Genomic DNA, 22,970 nt, shown 5'->3' with positions numbered 1-22,970 from the left:
GAGGATATTTCCTTTGGCCCTATAGTCTTCAAAGGGATGCGAAATATCTGTTCTCAGATTCCACAGAAAGAAGGCTAGCAAAGAGATCCACGAAATACAGATGTAACTCTGTGAGATGAATTCACAGAACACTAAGCAGTTTCTCAGAAAGCTTATTTCAAGATTTCATCTGAGGATATTTCCTTTTTCACCATAGCCCTCTATGGGCTTCCAAATAGAACTTTGCCAATTCCACAAGAACTGTCTTAGCGAAAGGCTTCCTGAGGGGAAAGCTGTAACTCTGTGAGATGATTTCACAGAACACAAAGAAGTTTCTCAGAAAGCTTCTTTCTCTTTGTTATCGGAGGATATTTCCTTTGGCCCTATAGTCTTCAAAGGGATCCGAAATATCTGTTCTCAGATTCCACAGAAATAAGGCTAGCAAAGAGATCTACGAAACACAGATGTAACTCTGTGAGATGAATTCACAGAACACTAAGCAGTTTCTCAGAAAGCTTCTTTCTAGATTTCATCTGAGGATATTTCCTTTTTCACCATAGCCCTCTATGGGCTTCCAAATATCACTTTGCCAATTCCACAAGAACTGTCTTAGCGAAAGGCTTCTTGAGGGGAAATCTGCAACTCTGTGAGGTGATTTCACAGAACACAAAGAAGTTTCTCAGAAAGCTTCTTTCTCTTTGTTATCGGAGGATATTTCCTTTGGCCCTATGGTGTTCAAAGGGATCCGAAATATCTGTTCTCAAATTCCACAGAAAGAAGGCTAGCAAAGAGATTCTCGAAATACAGATGTAACTCTGTGAGATGAATTCACAGAACACTAAGCAGTTTCTCAGAAAGCTTCATTCCAGATTTCATCTGAGGATATTTCCTTTTTCACCATAGCCCTCTAAGGGCTACCAAATATCACTTTGCCAATTCCACAAGAACTGTCTTAGCGAAAGGCTTCTTGAGGGGAAAGCTGTAACTCTGTGAGATGATTTCACAGAACACAAAGAAGTTTCTCAGAAAGCTTCTTTCTCTTTGTTATCAGAGGATATTTCCTTTGGCCCTATAATCTTCAAAGGGATCCGAAATATCTGTTCTCAAATTCCAAGGAAAGAAGGCTAGCAAAGAGATCCACGAAATACAGATGTAACTCTGTGAGATGAATTCACAGAACACTAAGCAGTTTCTCAGAAAGCTTCTTTCCAGATTTCATCTGAGGATATTTCCTTTTTCACCATAGCCCTCTAGGGGCTTCCAAATAGAACTTTGCCAATTCCACAAGAACTGTCTTAGCGAAAGGCTTCCTGAGGGGAAAGCTGTAACTCTGTGACATGATTTCACAGAACACAAAGAAGTTTCTCAGAAAGTTTCTTTCTCTTTGTTATCGGAGGATATTTCCTTTGGCCCTATAGTCTTCAAAGGGATCCGAAATATCTGTTCTCAGATTCCACAGAAAGAAGGCTAGCAAAGAGATCCACGAAATACAGATGTAACACTGTGAGATGAATTCACAGAACACTAAGCAGTTTCTCATAAAGTTTCTTTCAAGATTTCATCTGAGGATATTTCCTTTTTCACCATAGCCCTCTATGGGCTTCCAAATATCACTTTGCCAATTCCACAAGAACTGTCTTAGCGAAAGGCTTCTTGAGGGGAAAGCTGTAACTCTGTGAGATGATTTCACAGAACACAAAGAAGTTTCTCAGAAAACTTCTTTCTCTTTGTTATCGGAGGAGATTTCCTTTGGCCCTATAGTCTTCAAAGGGATCCGAAATATCTGTTCTCAGATTCCACAGAAAGAAGTCTAGCAAAGAGATCCACGAAATACAGATGTAACTCTGTGAGATGAATTCACAGAACACTAAGCAGTTTCTCAGAAAGCTTCTTTCCAGATTTCATCTGAGGATATTTCCTTTTTCACCATAGCCCTCTACGGGCTTCCAAATAGAACTTTGCGAATTCCACAAGAACTGTCTTAGCGAAAGGCTTCTTGAGGGGAAATCTGCAACTCTGTGAGATGATTTCACAGAACACAAAGAAGTTTCTCAGAAAGCTTCTTTCTCTTTGTTATCGAAGGATATTTCCTTTGGCCCTATGGTGTTCAAAGGGATCCGAAATATCTGTTCTCAGATTCCACAGAAAGAAGGCTAGCAAAGAGATTCTCGAAATACAGATGTAACTCTGTGAGATGAATTCACAGAACACTAAGCAGTTTCTCAGAAAGCTTCATTCCAGATTTCATCTGAGGATATTTCCTTTTTCACCATAGCCCTCTAAGGGCTACCAAATATCACTTTGCCAATTCCACAAGAACTGTCTTAGCTAAAGGCTTCTTGAGGTGAAAGCTGTAACTCTGTGAGATGATTTCACAGAACACAAAGAAGTTTCTCAGAAAACTTCTTTCTCTTTGTTATCGGAGTATATTTCCCTTGGCCCTATGGTCTTCAAAGGCATCCGAAATATCTGTTCTCAGATTCCAGAGAAAGAAGGCTAGCAAAGAGATCCTCTAAATACACATGTAACTCTGTGAGATGAATTCACAGAACACTAAGCAGTTTCTCAGAAAGCTTCTTTCCAGATTTCATCTGAGGATATTTGCTTTTTCACCATAGCCCTCCATGGGCTTCCAAATATCACTTTGCCAATTCCACAAGAACTGTCTTAGCGAAAGGCTTCTTGAGGGGAAAGCTGTAACTCTGTGAGATGATTTCACAGAACACAAAGAAGTTTCTCAGAAAGCTTCTTTCTCTTTGTTATCGGAGGATATTTCCTTTGGCCCTATAGTCTTCAAAGGGATCCGAAATATCTGTTCTCACATTCCACAGAAATAAGGCTAACAAAGAGATCCACGAATTACAGATGTAACTCTATGAGATTAATTCACAGAACACTAAGCAGTTTCTCAGAAAGCTTCTTTCCAGATTTCATCTGAGGATATTTCCTTTTTCACCATAGCCCTCTATGGGCTTCCAAATATCACTTTGCCAATTACACAAGAACTGTCTTAGTGAAAGGCTTCTTGAGGGGAAAGCTGTAACTCTGTGAGATGATTTCACAGAACACAAAGAAGTTTCTCAGAAAGCTTCTTTCTCTTTGTTATCGGAGGATATTTCCTTTGGCCCTATAGTCTTCAAAGGGATCCGAAATATCTGTTCTCAGATTCCACAGAAATACGGCTAGCAAAGAGATCCACGAAACACAGATGGAACTCTGTGAGATGAATTCACAGAACACTAAGCAGTTTCTCAGAAAGCTTCTTTCCAGATTTCCTCTGAGGATATTTCCTTTTTCACCATAGCCCTCTATGGGCTTCCAAATATCACTTTGCCAATTCCACAAGAACTGTCTCAGTGAAAGGCTTCTTGAGGAGAAAGCTGTAACTCTGTGAGATGATTTCACAGAACACAAAAAAGTTTCTCAGAAAGCTTCTTTCTCTTTGTTATCGGAGGATATTTCCTTTGGCCCTATGGTCTTCAAAGGCATCCGAAATATCTGTTCCCAGATTCCACAGAAAGAAGGCTAGCAAAGAGATCCTCGAAATACAGATGTAACTCTGTGAGATGAATTAACAGAACACTAAGCAGTTTCTCAGAAAGCTTTTTTCCAGATTTCATCTGAGGATATATCCTTTTTCACCATAGCCCTCTATGGGATTCCAGATATAACTTTGCCAATTCCACAAGAACTGTCTTAGCGAAAGGCTTCTTGAGGGGAAAGCTGTAACTCTGTGAGATGATTTCACAGAACACAAAGAAGTTTCTCAGAAAGCTTCTTTCTCTTTGTTATCAGAGGATATTTCCTTTGGCCCTATAGTCTTCAAAGGGATCCGAAATATCTGTTCTCAAATTCCAAGGAAAGAAGGCTAGCAAAGAGATCCACGAAATACAGATGTAACTCTGTGAGATGAATTCACAGAACACTAAGCAGTTTCTCAGAAAGCTTCTTTCCAGATTTCATCTGAGGATATTTCCTTTTTCACCATAGCCCTCTAGGGGCTTCCAAATAGAACTTTGCCAATTCCACAAGAACTGTCTTAGCGAAAGGCTTCCTGAGGGGAAAGCTGTAACTCTGTGAGATGATTTCACAGAACACAAAGAAGTTTCTCAGAAAGTTTCTTTCTCTTTGTTATCGGAGGATATTTCCTTTGGCCCTATAGTCTTCAAAGGGATCCGAAATATCTGTTCTCAGATTCCACAGAAAGAAGGCTAGCAAAGAGATCCACGAAATACAGATGTAACTCTGTGAGATGAATTCACAGAACACTAAGCAGTTTCTCATAAAGCTTCTTTCAAGATTTCATCTGAGGATATTTCCTTTTTCACCATAGCCCTCTATGGGATTCCAAATATCACTTTGCCAATTCCACAAGAACTGTCTTAGCGAAAGGCTTCTTGAGGGGAAAGCTGTAACTCTGTGAGATGATTTCACAGAACACAAAGAAGTTTCTCAGAAAGCTTCTTTCTCTTTGTTATCAGAGGATATTTCCTTTGGCCCTCTAGTCTTCAAAGGGATCCGAAATATCTGTTCTCAGATTCCACAGAAAGAAGACTAGCAAAGAGATCCACGAAATACAGATGTTACTCTGTGAGATGAATTAACAGAACACTAAGCAGTTTCTCAGAAAGCTTCTTTCCAGATTTCATCTGAGGATATTTGCTTTTTCACCATAGCCCTCCATGGGCTTCCAAATATCACTTTGCCAATTCCACAAGAACTATCTTAGCGAAAGGCTTCTTGAGGGGAAAGCTGTAACTCTGTGAGATGATTTCACAGAACACAAAGAAGTTTCTCAGAAAGCTTCTTTCTCTTTGTTATCGGAGTATATTTCCTTTGGCCCTATAGTCTTCAAAGGGATCCGAAATATCTGTTCTCAGATTCCAAAGAAAGAAGGCTAGCAAAGAGATCCACGCAATACAGATGTAACTCTGTGAGAAGAATTCACAGAACACTAAGCAGTTTCTCAGAAAGCTTCTTTCCAGATTTCATCTGAGGATATTTCCTTTTTCACCATAGCCCTCTATGGGCTTCCAAATAGAACTTTGCCAATTCCACAAGAACTGTCTTAGCGAAAGGCTTCCTGAGGGGAAAGCTGTAACTCTGTGAGATGATTTCACAGAACACAAAGAAGTTTCTCAGAAAGCTTCTTTCTCTTTGTTATCGGAGGATATTTCCTTTGGCCCTATAGTCATCAAAAAGATCCGAAATATCTGTTCTCAGATTCCAGAAAGAAGGCTAGCAAAGAGATCCACGAAATACAGATGTAACTCTGTGAGATGAATTCACAGAACACTAAGCAGTTTCTCAGAAAGCTTCTTTCCAGATTTCATCTGAGGATATTTCATTTTCACCATAGCCCTCTATGGGCTTCCAAATAGAACTTTGCCAATTCCACAAGAACTGTCTTAGCGAAAGGCTTCCTGAGGGGAAAGCTGTAACTCTGTGAGATGATTTCACAGAACACAAAGAAGTTTCTCAGAAAGCTTCTTTCTCTTTGTTATCGGAGGATATTTCCTTTGGCCCTATAGTCTTCAAAGGGATCCGAAATATCTGTTCTCAGATTCCACAGAAAGAAGGCTAGCAAAGAGATCCACGAAATACAGATGTAACTCTGTGAGATGAATTCACAGAACACTAAGCAGTTTCTCAGAAAGCTTCTTTCCAGATTTCATCTGAGGATAATTCCTTTTCCACCATAGCCCTCTGTGGGCTTCCTAATAGAACTTTGCCAATTCCACAAGAACTGTCTTAGCGAAAGGCTTCCTGAGGGGAAAGCTGTAACTCTGTGAGATGATTTCACAGAACACAAAGAAGTTTCTCAGAAAGCTTCTTTCTCTTTGTTATCGGAGGATATTTCCTTTGGCCCTATAGTCTTCAAAGGGATCCGAAATATCTGTTCTCAGATTCCACAGAAAGAAGGCTAGCAAAGAGATCTACGAAATACAGATGTAACTCTGTGAGATGAATGCACAAAACACTAAGCAGTTTCTCAGAAAGCTTCTTTCCAGATTTCATCTGAGGATATTTCCTTTTTCACCATAGCCCTCTAAGGGCTTCCAAATAGAACTTTGCCAATTCCACAAGAACTGTCTTAGCGAAAGGCTTCTTGAGGGGAAAGCTGTAACTCTGTGAGATGATTCCACAGAACACAAAGAAGTTTCTCAGAAAGCTTCTTTCTCTTTGTTATCGGAGGATATTTCCTTTGGCCCTATAGTCTTCAAAGGGATCCGAAATATCTGTTCTCAGATTCCACAGAAATAAGGCTAGCAAATAGATCTATGAAACACAGATGTAACTCTGTGAGATGAATTCACAGAACACTAAGCAGTTTCTCAGAAAGCTTCTTTCCAGATTTCATCTGAGGATATTTCCTTTTTCACCATAGCCCTCTATGGGCTTCCAAATAGAACTTTGCCAATTCCACAAGAACTGTCTTAGCGAAAGGCTTCTTGAGGGGAAAGCTGCAACTCTGTGAGATGATTTCACAGTACACAAAGAAGTTTCTCAGAAAGCTTCTTTCTCTTTGTTATCGCAGGATATTTCCTTTGGCCCTATGGTGTTCAAAGGGATCCGAAATATCTGTTCTCAGATTCCACAGAAAGAAGGCTAGCAAAGAGATCCACGAAATACAGATGTAACTCTGTGAGATGAATTCACAAAACACTAAGCAGTTTCTCAGAAAGCTTCATTCCAGATTTCATCTGAGGATATTTCCTTTTTCACTATAGCCCTCTAAGGGCAATCAAATATCACTTTGCCAATTCCACAAAAACTGTCTTAGGGAAAGGCTTCTTGAGGGGAAAGCTGTAACTCTGTGAGATAATTTCAGAGAACACAAAGAAGTTTCTCAGAAAGCTTCTTTCTCTTTGTTATCGGAGGATATTTCCTTTGGCCCTATAGTCTTCAAAGGGATCCGAAATATCTGTTCTCAGATTCCACAGAAAGAAGGATAGCAAAGAGATACACGAAATACAGATGTAACTCTGTGAGATGAATTAACAGAACACTAAGAAGTTTCTCAGAAAGCTTCTTTCCAGATTTCATCTGAGGATATTTCCTTTTTCACCAAAGCCCTCTAAGGGCTTCCAAATATCACTTTGCCAATTCCACAAGAACTGTCATAGCGAAAGGCTTCTTGAGGGGAAAGCTGTAACTCTCTGAGATGATTTCACAGAACACAAAGAAGTTTCTCAGAAAGCTTCTTTCTCTTTGTTATCGGAGGATATTTCCCTTGGCCCTATAGTCTTCAAAGGGATCCGAAATACCTGTTCTCAGATTCCACAGAAAGAAGGCTAGCAAAGAGATACACGAAATACAAATGTAACTCTGTGAGATGAATTAACAGAACACTAAGCAGTTTCTCAGAAAGCTTCTTTCCAGATTTCATCTGAGGATATTTCCTTTTTCACCATAGCCCTCTATGGGATTCCAAATATCACTTTGCCAATTCCACAAGAACGGTCTTAGCGAAAGGCTTCTTGAGGGGAAAGCTGCAACTCTGTGAGATGATTTCACAGAACACAAAGAAGTTTCTCAGAAAGCTTCTTTCTCTTTGTTATCGGAGGATATTTCCTTTGGCCCTGTAGTCTTCAATGGGATCCGAAATATCTGTTCTCAGATTCCACAGAAAGAAGGCTAGCAAAGAGATCCACGAAACACAGATGTAACTCTGTGAGATGAATTTACAGAACACTAAGCAGTTTCTCAGAAAGCTTCTTTCCAGATTTCATCTGAGGATATTTCCTTTTTCACCATAGCCCTCTATGGGCTTCCAAATAGAACTTTGCCAATTCCACAAGAACTGTCTTAGCGAAAGGCTTCCTGAGGGGAAAGCTGTAACTCTGTGAGATGATTCCACAGAACACAAAGAAGTTTCTCAGAAAGCTTCTTTCTCTTTGTTATCGGAGGATATTTCCTTTGGCCCTATAGTCTTCAAAGGGATCAGAAATATCTGTTCTCAGATTCCACAGAAATAAGGCTAGCAAAGAGATCTATGAAACACAGATGTAACTTTGTGAGATGAATTCACAGAACACTAAGCAGTTTCTCAGAAAGCTTCTTTCCAGATTTCATCTGAGGATATTTCCTTTTTCACCATAGCCCTCTATGGGCTTCCAAATATCACTTTGCCAATTCCACAAGAACTGTCTTAGCGAAAGGCTTCTTGAGGGGAAAGCTGCAACTCTGTGAGATGATTTACAGAACACAAAGAAGTTTCTCAGAAAGCTTCTTTCTCTTTGTTATCGGAGGATATTTCCTTTCGCCCTATGGTGTTCAAAGGGATCCGAAATATCTGTTCTCAGATTCCACAGGAAGAAGGCTAGCAAAGAGATTCTCGAAATACAGATGTAACTCTGTGAGATGAATTCACAGAACACTAAGCAGTTTCTCAGAAAGCTTCTTTCCAGATTTCATCTGAGGATATTTCCTTTTTCTCCATAGCCCTCTAAGGGCTACCAAATATCACTTTGCCCATTCCACAAGAACTGTCTTAGCGAAAGGCTTCTTGAGGGGAAAGCTGTAACTCTGTGAGATAATTTCACAGAACACAAAGAAGTTTCTCAGAAAGCTTCTTTCTCTTTGTTATCGGAGGATATTTCCTTTGGCCCTATAGTCTTCAAAGGGATCCAAAATATCTGTTCTCAGATTCCACAGAAAGAAGGATAGCAAAGAGATACACGAAATACAGATGTAACTCTGTGAGATGAATTAACAGAACACTAAGCAGTTTCTGAGAAAGCTTCTTTCCAGATTTCATCTGAGGATATTTCCTTTTTCACCATAGCCCTCTAAGGGCTTCCAAATATCACTTTGCCAATACCACAAGAACTGTCTTAGCGAAAGGCTTCTTGAGGGGAAAGCTGTAACTCTGTGAGATGATTTCACAGAACACAAAGAAGTTTCTCAGAAAGCTTCTTTCTCTTTGTTATCGGAGGATATTTCCTTTGGCCCTATAGTCTTCAAAGGGATCCGAAATATCTGTTCTCAGATTCCACAGAAATAAGGCTAGCAAATAGATCTACGAAACACAGATGTAACTCTGTGAGATGAATTAACAGAACACTAAGCAGTTTCTCAGAAAGCTTCTTTCCAGATTTCATCTGAGGATATTTCCTTTTTCACCATAGCCCTCTATGGGCTTCCAAATATCACTTTGCCAATTCCACAAGAACTGTCTTAGCGAAAGGGTTCTTGAGGGGAAAGCTGCAACTCTGTGAGATGATTTCACAGAACACAAAGAAGTTTCTCAGAAAGCTTCTTTCTCTTTGTTATCGGAGGATATTTCCTTTGGCCCTATGGTGTTCAAAGGGATCCGAAATATCTGTTCTCAGATTCCACAGAAAGAAGGCTAGCAAAGACATTCTCGAAATACAGATGTAACTGTGTGAGATGAATTCACAAAACACTAAGCAGTTTCTCAGAAAGCTTCTTTCCAGATTTCATCTGAGGATATTTCCTTTTTCACTATAGCCCTCTAAGAGCAACCAAATATCACTTTGCCAATTCCACAAGAACTGTCTTAGCGAAAGGCTTCTTGAGGGGAAAGCTGTAACTCTGTGAGATAATTTCAGAGAACACAAAGAAGTTTCTCAGAAAGCTTCTTTCTCTTTGTTATCGGAGGATATTTCCTTTGGCCCTATAGTCTTCAAAGGGATCCGAAATATCTGTTCTCAGATTCCACAGAAAGAAGGATAGCAAAGAGATACACGAAATACAGATGTAACTCTGTGAGATGAATTAACAGAACACTAAGCAGTTTCTCAGAAAGCTTCTTTCCAGATTTCATCTGAGGATATTTCCTTTTTCACCATAGCCCTCTAAGGGCTTCCAAATATCACTTTGCCAATTCCACAAGAACTGTCATAGCGAAAGGCTTCTTGAGGGGAAAGCTGTAACTCTCTGAGATGATTTCACAGAACACAAAGAAGTTTCTCAGAAAGCTTCTTTCTCTTTGTTATCGGAGGATATTTCCCTTGGCCCTATAGTCTTCAAAGGGATCCGAAATATCTGTTCTCAGATTCCACAGAAAGAAGGCTAGCAAAGAGATCCACGAAATACAAATGTAACTCTGTGAGATGAATTCAAAGAACACTAAGCAGTTTCTCAGAAAGCTTCTTTCCAGATTTCATCTGAGGATATTTCCTTTTCCACCATAGCCCTCTAAGGGATTCCAAATATCACTTTTCCAATTCCACAAGAACGGTCTTAGCGAAAGGCTTCTTGAGGGGAAAGCTGCAACTCTGTGAGATGATTTCACAGAAAACAAAGAAGTTTCTCAGAAAGCTTCTTTCTCTTTGTTATCGGAGGATATTTCCTTTGGCCCTGTAGTCTTCAATGGGATCCGAAATATCTGTTCTCAGATTCCACAGAAAGAAGGCTAGCAAAGAGATTATCGAAATACAGATGTAACTCTGTGAGATGAATTCACAGAACACTAAGCAGTTTCTCAGAAAGCTTCTTTCCAGATTTCATCTGAGGATATTTCCTTTTTCACCATAGCCCTCTATGGGCTTCCAAATAGAACTTTGCCAATTCCACAAGAACTGTCTTAGCGAAAGGCTTCTTGAGGGGAAAGCTGTAACTCTGTGAGATGATTTCACAGAACACAAAGAAGTTTCTCAGAAAGCTTCTTTCTCTTTGTTATCGGAGGATATTTCCTTTGGCCCTATAGTCTTCAAAGGGATCCGAAATATCTGTTCTCAGATTCCACAGAAAGAAGGCTAGCAAAGAGATCTACGAAATACAGATGTAACTCTGTGAGATGAATGCACAAAACACTAAGCAGTTTCTCAGAAAGCTTCTTTCCAGATTTCATCTGAGGATATTTCCTTTTTCACCATAGCCCTCTATGGGCTTCCAAATAGAACTTTGCCAATTCCACAAGAACTGTCTTAGCGAAAGGCTTCCTCAGGGGAAAGCTGTAACTCTGTGAGATGATTCCACAGAACACAAAGAAGTTTCTCAGAAAGCTTCTTTATCTTTGTTATCGGAGGATATTTCCTTTGGCCCTATAGTCTTCAAAGGGATCCGAAATATCTGTTCTCAGATTCCACAGAAATAAGGCTAGCAAATAGATCTACGAAACACAGATGTAACTCTGTGAGATGAATTAACAGAACACTAAGCAGTTTCTCAGAAAGCTTCTTTCCAGATTTCATCTGAGGATATTTCCTTTTTCACCATAGCCCTCTATGGGCTTCCAAATATCACTTTGCCAATTCCACAAGAACTGTCTTAGCGAAAGGCTTCTTGAGGGGAAAGCTGCAACTCTGTGAGATGATTTCACAGAACACAAAGAAGTTTCTCAGAAAGCTTCTTTCTCTTTGTTATCGGAGGATATTTCCTTTGGCCCTATGGTGTTCAAAGGGATCCGAAATATCTGTTCTCAGATTCCACAGAAAGAAGGCTAGCAAAGACATTCTCGAAATACAGATGTAACTCTGTGAGATGAATTCACAAAACACTAAGCAGTTTCTCAGAAAGCTTCTTTCCAGATTTCATCTGAGGATATTTCCTTTTTCACTATAGCCCTCTAAGAGCAACCAAATATCACTTTGCCAATTCCACAAGAACTGTCTTAGCGAAAGGCTTCTTGAGGGGAAAGCTGTAACTCTGTGAGATAATTTCAGAGAACACAAAGAAGTTTCTCAGAAAGCTTCTTTCTCTTTGTTATCGGAGGATATTTCCTTTGGCCCTATAGTCTTCAAAGGGATCCGAAATATCTGTTCTCAGATTCCACAGAAAGAAGGATAGCAAAGAGATACACGAAATACAGATGCAACTCTGTGAGATGAATTAACAGAACACTAAGCAGTTTCTCAGAAAGCTTCTTTCCAGATTTCATCTGAGGGTATTTCCTTTTTCACCATAGCCCTCTAAGGGCTTCCAAATAACACTTTGCCAATTCCACAAGAACTGTCATAGCGAAAGGCTTCTTGAGGGGAAAGCTGTAACTCTCTGAGATGATTTCACAGAACACAAAGAAGTTTCTCAGAAAGCTTCTTTCTCTTTGTTATCGGAGGATATTTCCCTTGGCCCTATAGTCTTCAAAGGGATCCGAAATATCTGTTCTCAGATTCCACAGAAAGAAGGCTAGCAAAGAGATCCACGAAATACAAATGTAACTCTGTGAGATGAATTCAAAGAACACTAAGCAGTTTCTCAGAAAGCTTCTTTCCAGATTTCATCTGAGGATATTTCCTTTGCCACCATAGCCCTCTAAGGGATTCCAAATATCACTTTTCCAATTCCACAAGAACGGTCTTAGCGAAAGGCTTCTTGAGGGGAAAGCTGCAACTCTGTGAGATGATTTCACAGAACACAAAGAAGTTTCTCAGAAAGCTTCTTTCTCTTTGTTATCGGAGGATATTTCCTTTGGCCCTGTAGTCTTCAATGGGATCCGAAATATCTGTTCTCAGATTCCACAGAAAGAAGGCTAGCAAAGAGATCCACGAAACACAGATGTAACTCTGTGAGATGAATTCACAGAACACTAAGCAGTTTCTCAGAAAGCTTCTTTCCAGATTTCATCTGAGGATATTTCCTTTTTCACCATAGCCCTCTATGGGCTTCCAAATAGAACTTTGCCAATTCCACAAGAACTCTCTTAGCGAAAGGCTTCCTGAGGGGAAAGCTGTAACACTGTGAGATGATTCCACAGAACACAAAAAAGTTTCTCAGAAAGCTTCTTTCTCTTTGTTATCGGAGGATATTTCCTTTGGCCCTATAGTCTTCAAAGGGATCCGAAATATCTGTTCTCAGATTCCAGAGAAATAAGGCTAGTAAAGAGATCTATGAAACACAGATGTAACTTTGTGAGATGAATTCACAGAACACTAAGCAGTTTCTCAGAAAGCTTCTTTCCAGATTTCATCTGAGGATATTTCCTTTTTCACCATAGCCCTCTATGGGCTTCCAAATATCACTTTGCCAATTCCACAAGAACTGTCTTAGCGAAAGGCTTCTTGAGGGGAAAGCTGCAACTCTGTGAGATGATTTCACAGAACACAAAGAAGTTTCTCAGAAAGCTTCTTTCTCTTTGTTATCGGAGGATATTTCCTTTGGCCCTATTGTGTTCAAAGGGATCCGAAATATCTGTTCTCAGATTCCACAGGAAGAAGGCTAGCAAAGAGATTCTCGAAATACAGATGTAACTCTGTGAGATGAATTCACAGAACACTAAGCAGTTTCTCAGAAAGCTTCTTTCCAGATTTCATCTGAGGATATTTCCTTTTTCACCATAGCCCTCTAAGGGCTACCAAATATCACTTTGCCAATTCCACAAGAACTGTCTTAGCGAAAGGCTTCTTGAGGGGAAAGCTGTAACTCTGTGAGATAATTTCACAGAACACAAAGAAGTTTCTCAGAAAGCTTCTTTCTCTTTGTTATCGGAGGATATTTCCTTTGGCCCTATAGTCTTCAAAGGGATCCAAAATATCTGTTCTCAGATTCCACAGAAAGAAGGATAGCAAAGAGATACACGAAATACAGATGTAACTCGGTGAGATGAATTAACAGAACACTAAGCAGTTTCTCAGAAAGCTTCTTTCCAGATTTCATCTGAGGATATTTCCTTTTTCACCATAGCCCTCTAAGGGCTTCCAAATATCACTTTGCCAATACCACAAGAACTGTCTTAGCGAAAGGCTTCTTGAGGGGAAAGCTGTAACTCTCTGAGATGATTTCACAGAACACAAAGAAGTTTCTCAGAAAGCTTCTTTCTCTTTGTTATCGGAGGATATTTCCTTTGGCCCTATAGTCTTCAAAGGGATCCGAAATATCTGTTCTCAGATTCCAAAGAAACAAGGCTAGCAAAGAGATTATCGAAATACAGATGTAACTCGGTGAGATGAATTCACAGAACACTAAGCAGTTTCTCAGAAAGCTTCTTTCCAGATTTTATCTGAGGATATTTCCTTTTCACCTTAGCCCTCTATGGGCTTCCAAATATCACTTTGCCAATTCCACAAGAACTGTCTTAGCGAACGGCTTATTGAGGGGAAAGCTGCAACTCTGTGAGATGATTTCACAGAACACAAAGAAGTTTCTCAGAAAGCTTCTTTCCCTTTGTTATCGGAGGATATTTCCTTTGGCCCTGTAGTCTTCAATGGGATCCGAAATATCTGTTCTCATATTCCACAGAAAGAAGGCTAGCAAAGAGATCCACGAAACACAGATGTAACTCTGTGAGATGAATTCACAGAACACTAAGCAGTTTCTCAGAAAGCTTCTTTCCAGATTTCATCTGAGGATATTTCCTTTTTCACCATAGCCCTCTATGGGCTTCCAAATATCACTTTGCCAATTCCACAAGAACTGTCTTAGCGAAAGGCTTCTTGAGGGGAAAGCTGTAACTCTGTGAGATGATTTCACAGAACACAAAGAAGTTTCTCAGAAAGCTTCTTTCTCTTTGTTATCGGAGGATATTTCCTTGGCCCTATGGTCTTCAAAGGGATCCGAAATATCTGTTCTCAGATTCCACAGAAATAAGACTAGCAAAGAGATCCTCGAAATACAGATTTAACTCTGTGAGATGAATTCACAGAACACTAAGCAGTTTCTCAGAAAGCTTTTTTTCAGATTTCATCTGTGTATATATACTTTTTCACCATAGCCCTCTATGGGATTCCAGATATAACTTTGCCAATTCCACAAGAACTGTCTTAGCGAAAGGCTTCTTGAGGGGAAAGCTGTAACTCTGTGACATGATGTCACAGAACACAAAGAAGTTTCTCAGAAAGCTTCTTTCTCTTTGTTATCGGAGGTTATTTCCTTTGGCCCTATAGTCTTCAAAGGGATGCGAAATATCTGTTCTCAGATTTCACAGAATTAAGGATAGCAAAGAGATCTACGAAACACAGATGTAACTCTGTGAGATGACTTCACAAAACACTAAGCAGTTTCTCAGAAAGCTTCTTTCCAGATTTCATCTGAGGATATTTCCTTTTTCACCATAGCCCTCTATGGGCTTCCAAATAGAACTTTGCCAATTCCACAAGAACTGTCTTAGTGAAAGGCTTCCTGAGGGGAAAGCTGTAACTCTGTGAGATGATTTCATTGAACACAAAGAAGTTTCTCAGAAAGCTTCTTTCTCTTTGTTATCGGAGGATATTTCCTTTGGCCGTATAGTCTTCAAAGGGATCCGAAATATCTGCTCTCAGATTCCACAGAAAGAAGGCTAGCAAAGAGATCTACGAAACACAGATGTAACTCTGTGAGATGAATTCACAGAACACTAAGCAGTTTCTCATAAAGCTTCTTTCCAGATTTCATCTGAGGATATTTCCTTTTTCACCATAGCCCTCTATGGGCTTCCAAATATCACTTTGCCAATTCCACAAGAACTGTCTTAGCGAAAGGCTTCTTGAGGGGAAAGCTGTAACTCTGTGACATGATTTCACAGAACACAAAGAAGTTTCTCAGAAAGCTTCTTTCTCTTTGTTATCGGAGGATATTTCCTTTGGCCCTATAGTCTTCAAAGGGATCCAAAATATCTGTTCTCAGATTCCACAGAAAGAAGGATAGCAAAGAGATCCACGAAATACAGATGTAACTCGGTGAGATGAATTAACAGAACACTAAGCAGTTTCTCAGAAAGCTTCTTTCCAGATTTCATCTGAGGATATTTCCTTTTTCACCATAGCCCTCTATGGGCTTCCAAATATCACTTTGCCAATTCCACAAGAACTGTCTTAGCGAAAGGCTTCTTGAGGGGAAAGCTGTAACTCTGTGAGATGATTTCACAGAACACAAAGAAGTTTCTCAGAAAGCTTCTTTCTCTTTGTTATCGGAGGATATTTCCTTGGCCCTATGGTCTTCAAAGGGATCCGAAATATCTGTTCTCAGATTCCACAGAAATAAGACTAGCAAAGAGATCCTCGAAATACAGATTTAACTCTGTGAGATGAATTCACAGAACACTAAGCAGTTTCTCAGAAAGCTTTTTTTCAGATTTCATCTGTGGATATATACTTTTTCACCATAGCCCTCTATGGGATTCCAGATATAACTTTGCCAATTCCACAAGAACTGTCTTAGCGAAAGGCTTCTTGAGGGGAAAGCTGTAACTCTGTGACATGATTTCACAGAACACAAAGAAGTTTCTCAGAAAGCTTCTTTCTCTTTGTTATCGGAGGTTATTTCCTTTGGCCCTATAGTCTTCAAAGGGATCCGAAATATCTGTTCTCAGATTTCACAGAATTAAGGATAGCAAAGAGATCTACGAAACACAGATGTAACTCTGTGAGATGAATTCACAGAACACTAAGCAGTTTCTCAGAAAGCTTCTTTCCAGATTTCATCTGAGGATATTTCCTTTTTCACCATAGCCCTCTATGGGCTTCCAAATAGAACTTTGCCAATTCCACAAGAACTGTCTTAGTGAAAGGCTTCCTGAGGGGAAAGCTGTAACTCTGTGAGATGATTTCATTGAACACAAAGAAGTTTCTCAGAAAGCTTCTTTCTCTTTGTTATCGGAGGATATTTCCTTTGGCCGTATAGTCTTCAAAGGGATCCGAAATATCTGCTCTCAGATTCCACAGAAAGAAGGCTAGCAAATAGATACACGAAATACAAATGTAACTCTGTGAGATGAATTCACAGAACACTAAGCAGTTTCTCATAAAGCTTCTTTCCAGATTTCATCTGAGGATATTTCCTTTTTCACCATAGCCCTCTATGGGATTCTAATAGAACTTTGCCAATTCCACAAGAACTGTCTTAGCGAAAGGCTTCTTGAGGGGAAAGCTGTAACTCTGTGAGATGATTTCACAGAACACAAAGAAGTTTCTCAGAAAGCTTCTTTCTCTTTGTTATCGGAGGATATTTCCTTTGGCCCTGTAGTCTTCAACGGGATCCGAAATATCTGTTTTCAGATTCCACAGAAAGAAGGCTAGCAAAGAGATCTACGAAACACAGATGTAACTCTGTGAGATGAATTCACAGAACACTAAGCAGTTTCTCAGAAAGCTTCTTTCCAGATTTCATCTGAGGATATTTCCTTTTTCACCATAGCCCTCTATGGGCTTCCAAATATCACTTTGCCAATTCCACAAGAACTGTCTTAGCGAAAGGCTTCTTGAGGGGAAAGCTGTAACTCTGTGACATGATTTCACAGAACACAAAGAAGTTTCTCAGAAAGCTTCTTTCTCTTTGTTATCGGAGGATATTTCCTTTGGCCCTATGTTCTTCAAAGGGATCCAAAATATCTGTTCTCAGATTCCACAGAAATAAGGCTAGCAAAGAGATCTACGAAACACAGATGTAACTCTGAGAGATGAATTCACAGAACACTAAGCAGTTTCTCAGAAAGCTTCTTTCCAGATTTCATCTGAGGATATTTCCTTTTTCACCATAGCCCTCTATGGGCTTCCAAATATCACTTTGCCAATTCCACAAGAACTGTCTTAGCGAAAGGCTTCTTCAGGGGAAAGCTGTAACTCTGTGAGATGATTTCACAGAACACAAAGAAGTTTCTCAGAAAGCTTCTTTCTTTTTGTTATCGGAGGATATTTCCTTTGGCCCTATAGTCTTCAAAGGGATCCGAAATATCTGTTCTCAGATTCCACAGAAAAAAGGCTAGCAAAGAGATCTACGAAACACAGATGTACCTCTGTGAGTGTAATTCACAGAACACTAAGCAGTTTCTCAGAAAGCTTCTTTCCAGATTTCATCTGAGGATATTTCCTTTTTCACCATAGCCCTCTATGGGCTTCCAAATATCACTTTGCCAATTCCACAAGAACTGTCTTAGCGAAAGGCTTCTTGAGGAGAAAGCTGTTACTCTGTGAGATGATTTCACAGAACACAAAGAAGTTTCTCAGAAAGCTTCTTTCTCTTTGTTATCGGAGGATATTTCCTTTGTCCCTACGGTCTTCAAAGGCATCCGAAATATCTGTTCTCAGATTCCGAAGAAAGAAGGCTAGCAAAGAGATCCTCGAAATACAGATTTAACTCTGTGAGATGAATTCACAGAACACTAAGCAGTTTCTCAGAAAGCTTTTTTTCAGATTTCATCTGAGGATATATACTTTTTCACCATAGCCCTCTATGGGATTCCAGATATAACTTTGCCAATTCCACAAGAACTGTCTTAGCGAAAGGCTTCTTGAGGGGAAAGCTGTAACTCTGTGAGATGATTTCACAGAACACAAAGAAGTTTCTCAGAAAGCTTCTTTCTCTTTGTTATCGGAGGATATTTCCTTTGTCCCTACGGTCTTCAAAGGCATCCGAAATATCTGTTCTCAGATTCCACAGAAAGAAGACTAGCAAAGAGATCCTCGAAATACAGATATAACTCTGTGAGATGAATTCACAGAACACTAAGCAGTTTCTCAGAAAGCTTCTTTCCAGATTTCATCTGAGGATATTTGCTTTTTCACCATAGCCCTCCATGGGCTTCCAAATATCACTTTGCCAATTCCACAAGAACTGTCTTAGCGAAAGGCTTCTTGAGGAGAAAGCTGTAACTCTGTGAGATGATTTCACAGAACACAAAGAAGTTTCTCAGAGAGCTTCTTTCTCTTTGTTATCGGAGGATATTTCCTTTGGCCCTATAGTCTTCAAAGGGATCCTAAATATCTGTTCTCACATTCCACAGAAATAAGGCAAGCAAAGAGATCCACGAAAAACAGATGTAACTCTGTGAGATGAATTCACAGAACACTAAGCAGTTTCTCAGAAAGCTTCTTTCCAGATTTCATCTGAGGATATTTCCTTTTTCACCATAGACCTCTATGGGCTTCCAAATATCACTTTGCCAATTCCACAAGAACTGTCTTAGCGAAAGGCTTCTTCAGGGGAAAGCTGTAACTCTGTGAGATGATTTCACAGAACACAAAGAAGTTTCTCAGAAAGCTTCTTTCTTTTTGTTATCGGAGGATATTTCCTTTGGCCCTATAGTCTTCAAAGGGATCCGAAATATCTGTTCTCAGATTCCACAGAAATAAGGCTAGCAAAGAGATCTACGAAACACAGATGTACCTCTGTGAGATGAATTCACAGAACACTAAGCAGTTTCTCAGAAAGCTTCTTTCCAGATTTCATCTGAGGATATTTCCTTTTTCACCATAGCCCTCTATGGGCTTCCAAATATCACTTTGCCAATTCCACAAGAACTGTCTCAGCGAAAGGCTTCTTGAGGGGAAAGCTGTAACTCTGTGAGATGATTTCACAGAACACAAAGAAGTTTCTCAGAAAGCTTCTTTCTCTTTGTTATCGGAGGATATTTCCCTTGGCCCTATAGTCTTCAAAGGGATCCGAAATATCTGTTCTCAGATTCCACAGAAAGAAGGCTAGCAAAGAGATACACGAAATACAAATGTAACTCTGTGAGATGAATTAACAGAACACTAAGCAGTTTCTCAGAAAGCTTCTTTCCAGATTTCATCTGAGGATATTTCCTTTTTCACCATAGCCCTCTATGGGATTCCAAATATCACTTTGCCAATTCCACAAGAACGGTCTTAGCGAAAGGCTTCTTGAGGGGAAAGCTGCAACTCTGTGAGATGATTTCACAGAACACAAAGAAGTTTCTCAGAAAGCTTCTTTCTCTTTGTTATCGGAGGATATTACCTTTGGCCCTGTAGTCTTCAATGGGATCCGAAATATCTGTTCTCAGATTCCACAGAAAGAAGGCTAGCAAAGAGATCCACGAAACACAGATGTAACTCTGTGAGATGAATTTACAGAACACTAAGCAGTTTCTCAGAAAGCTTCTTTCCAGATTTCATCTGAGGATATTTCCTTTTTCACCATAGCCCTCTAAGGGCTTCCAAATATCACTTTGCCAATACCACAAGAACTGTCTTAGCGAAAGGCTTCTTGAGGGGAAAGCTGTAACTCTCTGAGATGATTTCACAGAACACAAAGAAGTTTCTCAGAAAGCTTCTTTCTCTTTGTTATCGGAGGATATTTCCTTTGGCCCTATAGTCTTCAAAGGGATCCGAAATATCTGTTCTCAGATTCCACAGAAAGAAGGCTAGCAAAGAGAGTATCGAAATACAGATGTAACTCTGTGAGATGAATTCACAGAACACTAAGCAGTTTCTCAGAAAGCTTATTTCCAGATTTCATCTGAGGATATTTCCTTTTTCACCATAGCCCTCTATTGGCTTCCAAATAGAACTTTGCCAATTCCACAAGAACTGTCTTAGCGAAAGGCTTCTTGAGGGGAAAGCTGTAACTCTGTGACATGATTTCACAGAACACAAAGAAGTTTCTCAGAAAGCTTCTTTCTCTTTGTTATCGGAGGATATTTCCTTTGGCCCTATAGTCTTCAAAGGGATCCGAAATATCTGTTCTCAGATTCCACAGAAAGAAGGCTAGCAAAGAGATCTACGAAATACAGATGTAACTCTGTGAGATGAATGCACAAAACACTAAGCAGTTTCTCAGAAAGCTTCTTTCCAGATTTCATCTGAGGATATTTCCTTTTTCACCATAGCCCTCTATGGGCTTCCAAATAGAACTTTGCCAATTCCACAAGAACTGTCTTAGCGAAAGGCTTCCTCAGTTTAAAGCTGTAACTCTGTGAGATGATTCCACAGAACACAAAGAAGTTTCTCAGAAAGCTTCTTTCTCTTTGTTATCGGAGGATATTTCCTTTGGCCCTATAGTCTTCAAAGGGATCCGAAATATCTGTTCTCAGATTCCACAGAAATAAGGCTAGCAAATAGATCTACGAAACACAGATGTAACTCTGTGAGATGAATTAACAGAACACTAAGCAGTTTCTCCGAAAGCTTCTTTCCAGATTTCATCTGAGGATATTTCCTTTTTCACCATAGCCCTCTATGGGCTTCCAAATATCACTTTGCCAATTCCACAAGAACTGTCTTAGCGAAAGGCTTCTTGAGGGGAAAGCTGCAACTCTGTGAGATGATTTCACAGAACACAAAGAAGTTTCTCAGAAAGCTTCTTTCTCTTTGTTATCGGAGGATATTTCCTTTGGCCCTATGGTGTTCAAAGGGATCCGAAATATCTGTTCTCAGATTCCACAGAAAGAAGGCTAGCAAAGAGATTCTCGAAATACAGATGTAACTCTGTGAGATGAATTCACAAAACACTAAGCAGTTTCTCAGAAAGCTTCTTTCCAGATTTCATCTGAGGATATTTCCTTTTTCACTGTAGCCCTCTAAGAGCAACCAAATATCACTTTGCCAATTCCACAAGAACTGTCTTAGCGAAAGGCTTCTTGAGGGGAAAGCTGTAACTCTGTGAGATAATTTCAGAGAACACAAAGAAGTTTCTCAGAAAGCTTCTTTCTCTTTGTTATCGGAGGATATTTCCTTTGGCCCTATAGTCTTCAAAGGGATCCGAAATATCTGTTCTCAGATTCCACAGAAAGAAGGATAGCAAAGAGATACACGAAATACAGATGTAACTCTGTGAGATGAATTAACAGAACACTAAGCAGTTTCTCAGAAAGCTTCTTTCCAGATTTCATCTGAGGATATTTCCTTTTTCACCATAGCCCTCTAAGGGCTTCCAAATATCACTTTGCCAATTCCACAAGAACTGTCATAGCGAAAGGCTTCTTGAGGGGAAAGCTGTAACTCTCTGAGATGATTTCACAGAACACAAAGAAGTTTCTCAGAAAGCTTCTTTCTCTTTGTTATCGGAGGATATTTCCCTTGGCCCTATAGTCTTCAAAGGGATCCGAAATATCTGTTCTCAGATTCCACAGAAAGAAGGCTAGCAAAGAGATCCACGAAATACAAATGTAACTCTGTGAGATGAATTCAAAGAACACTAAGCAGTTTCTCAGAAAGCTTCTTTCCAGATTTCATCTGAGGATATTTCCTTTTCCACCATAGCCCTCTAAGGGATTCCAAATATCACTTTGCCAATTCCACAAGAACGGTCTTAGCGAAAGGCTTCCTGAGGGGAAAGCTGCAACTCTGTGAGATGATTTCACAGAACACAAAGAAGTTTCTCAGAAAGCTTCTTTCTCTTTGTTATCGGAGGATATTTCCTTTGGCCCTGTAGTCTTCAATGGGATCCGAAATATCTGTTCTCAGATTCCACAGAAAGAAGGCTAGCAAAGAGATTATCGAAATACAGATGTAACTCTGTGAGATGAATTCACAGAACACTAAGCAGTTTCTCAAAAAGCTTCTTTCCAGATTTCATCTGAGGATATTTCCTTTTTCACCATAGCCCTCTATGGGCTTCCAAATAGAACTTTGCCAATTCCACAAGAACTGTCTTAGCGAAAGGCTTCCTCAGGGAAAAGCTGTAACTCTGTGAGATGATTCCACAGAACACAAAGAAGTTTCTCAGAAAGCTTCTTTCTCTTTGTTATCGGAGGATATTTCCTTTGGCCCTATAGTCTTCAAAGGGATCCGAAATATCTGTTCTCAGATTCCACAGAAATAAGGCTAGCAAATAGATCTACGAAACACAGATGTAACTCTGTGAGATGAATTAACAGAACACTAAGCAGTTTCTCAGAAAGCTTCTTTCCAGATTTCATCTGAGGATATTTCCTTTTTCACCATAGCCCTCTATGGGCTTCCAAATATCACTTTGCCAATTCCACAAGAACTGTCTTAGCGAAAGGCTTCTTGAGGGGAAAGCTGCAACTCTGTGAGATGATTTCACAGAACACAAAGTAGTTTCTCAGAAAGATTCTTTCTCTTTGTTATCGGAGGATATTTCCTTTGGCCCTATGGTGTTCAAAGGGATCCGAAATATCTGTTCTCAGATTCCACAGAAAGAAGGCTAGCAAAGAGATTCTCGAAATACAGATGTAACTCTGTGAGATGAATTCACAAAACACTAAGCAGTTTCTCAGAAAGCTTCTTTCCAGATTTCATCTGAGGATATTTCCTTTTTCACTGTAGCCCTCTAAGAGCAACCAAATATCACTTTGCCAATTCCACAAGAACTGTCTTAGCGAAAGGCTTCTTGAGGGAAAGCTGTAACTCTGTGAGATAATTTCAGAGAACACAAAGAAGTTTCTCAGAAAGCTTCTTTCTCTTTGTTAT

Source organism: Macaca mulatta, chromosome 11, assembly GCF_049350105.2.
Source record: "Macaca mulatta isolate MMU2019108-1 chromosome 11, T2T-MMU8v2.0, whole genome shotgun sequence".
NCBI classification, from domain to species: domain Eukaryota; kingdom Metazoa; phylum Chordata; class Mammalia; order Primates; family Cercopithecidae; genus Macaca; species Macaca mulatta.
The sequence above is the reverse complement of the archived record's forward strand: the minus strand, read 5'-3'. Positions refer to the sequence as shown.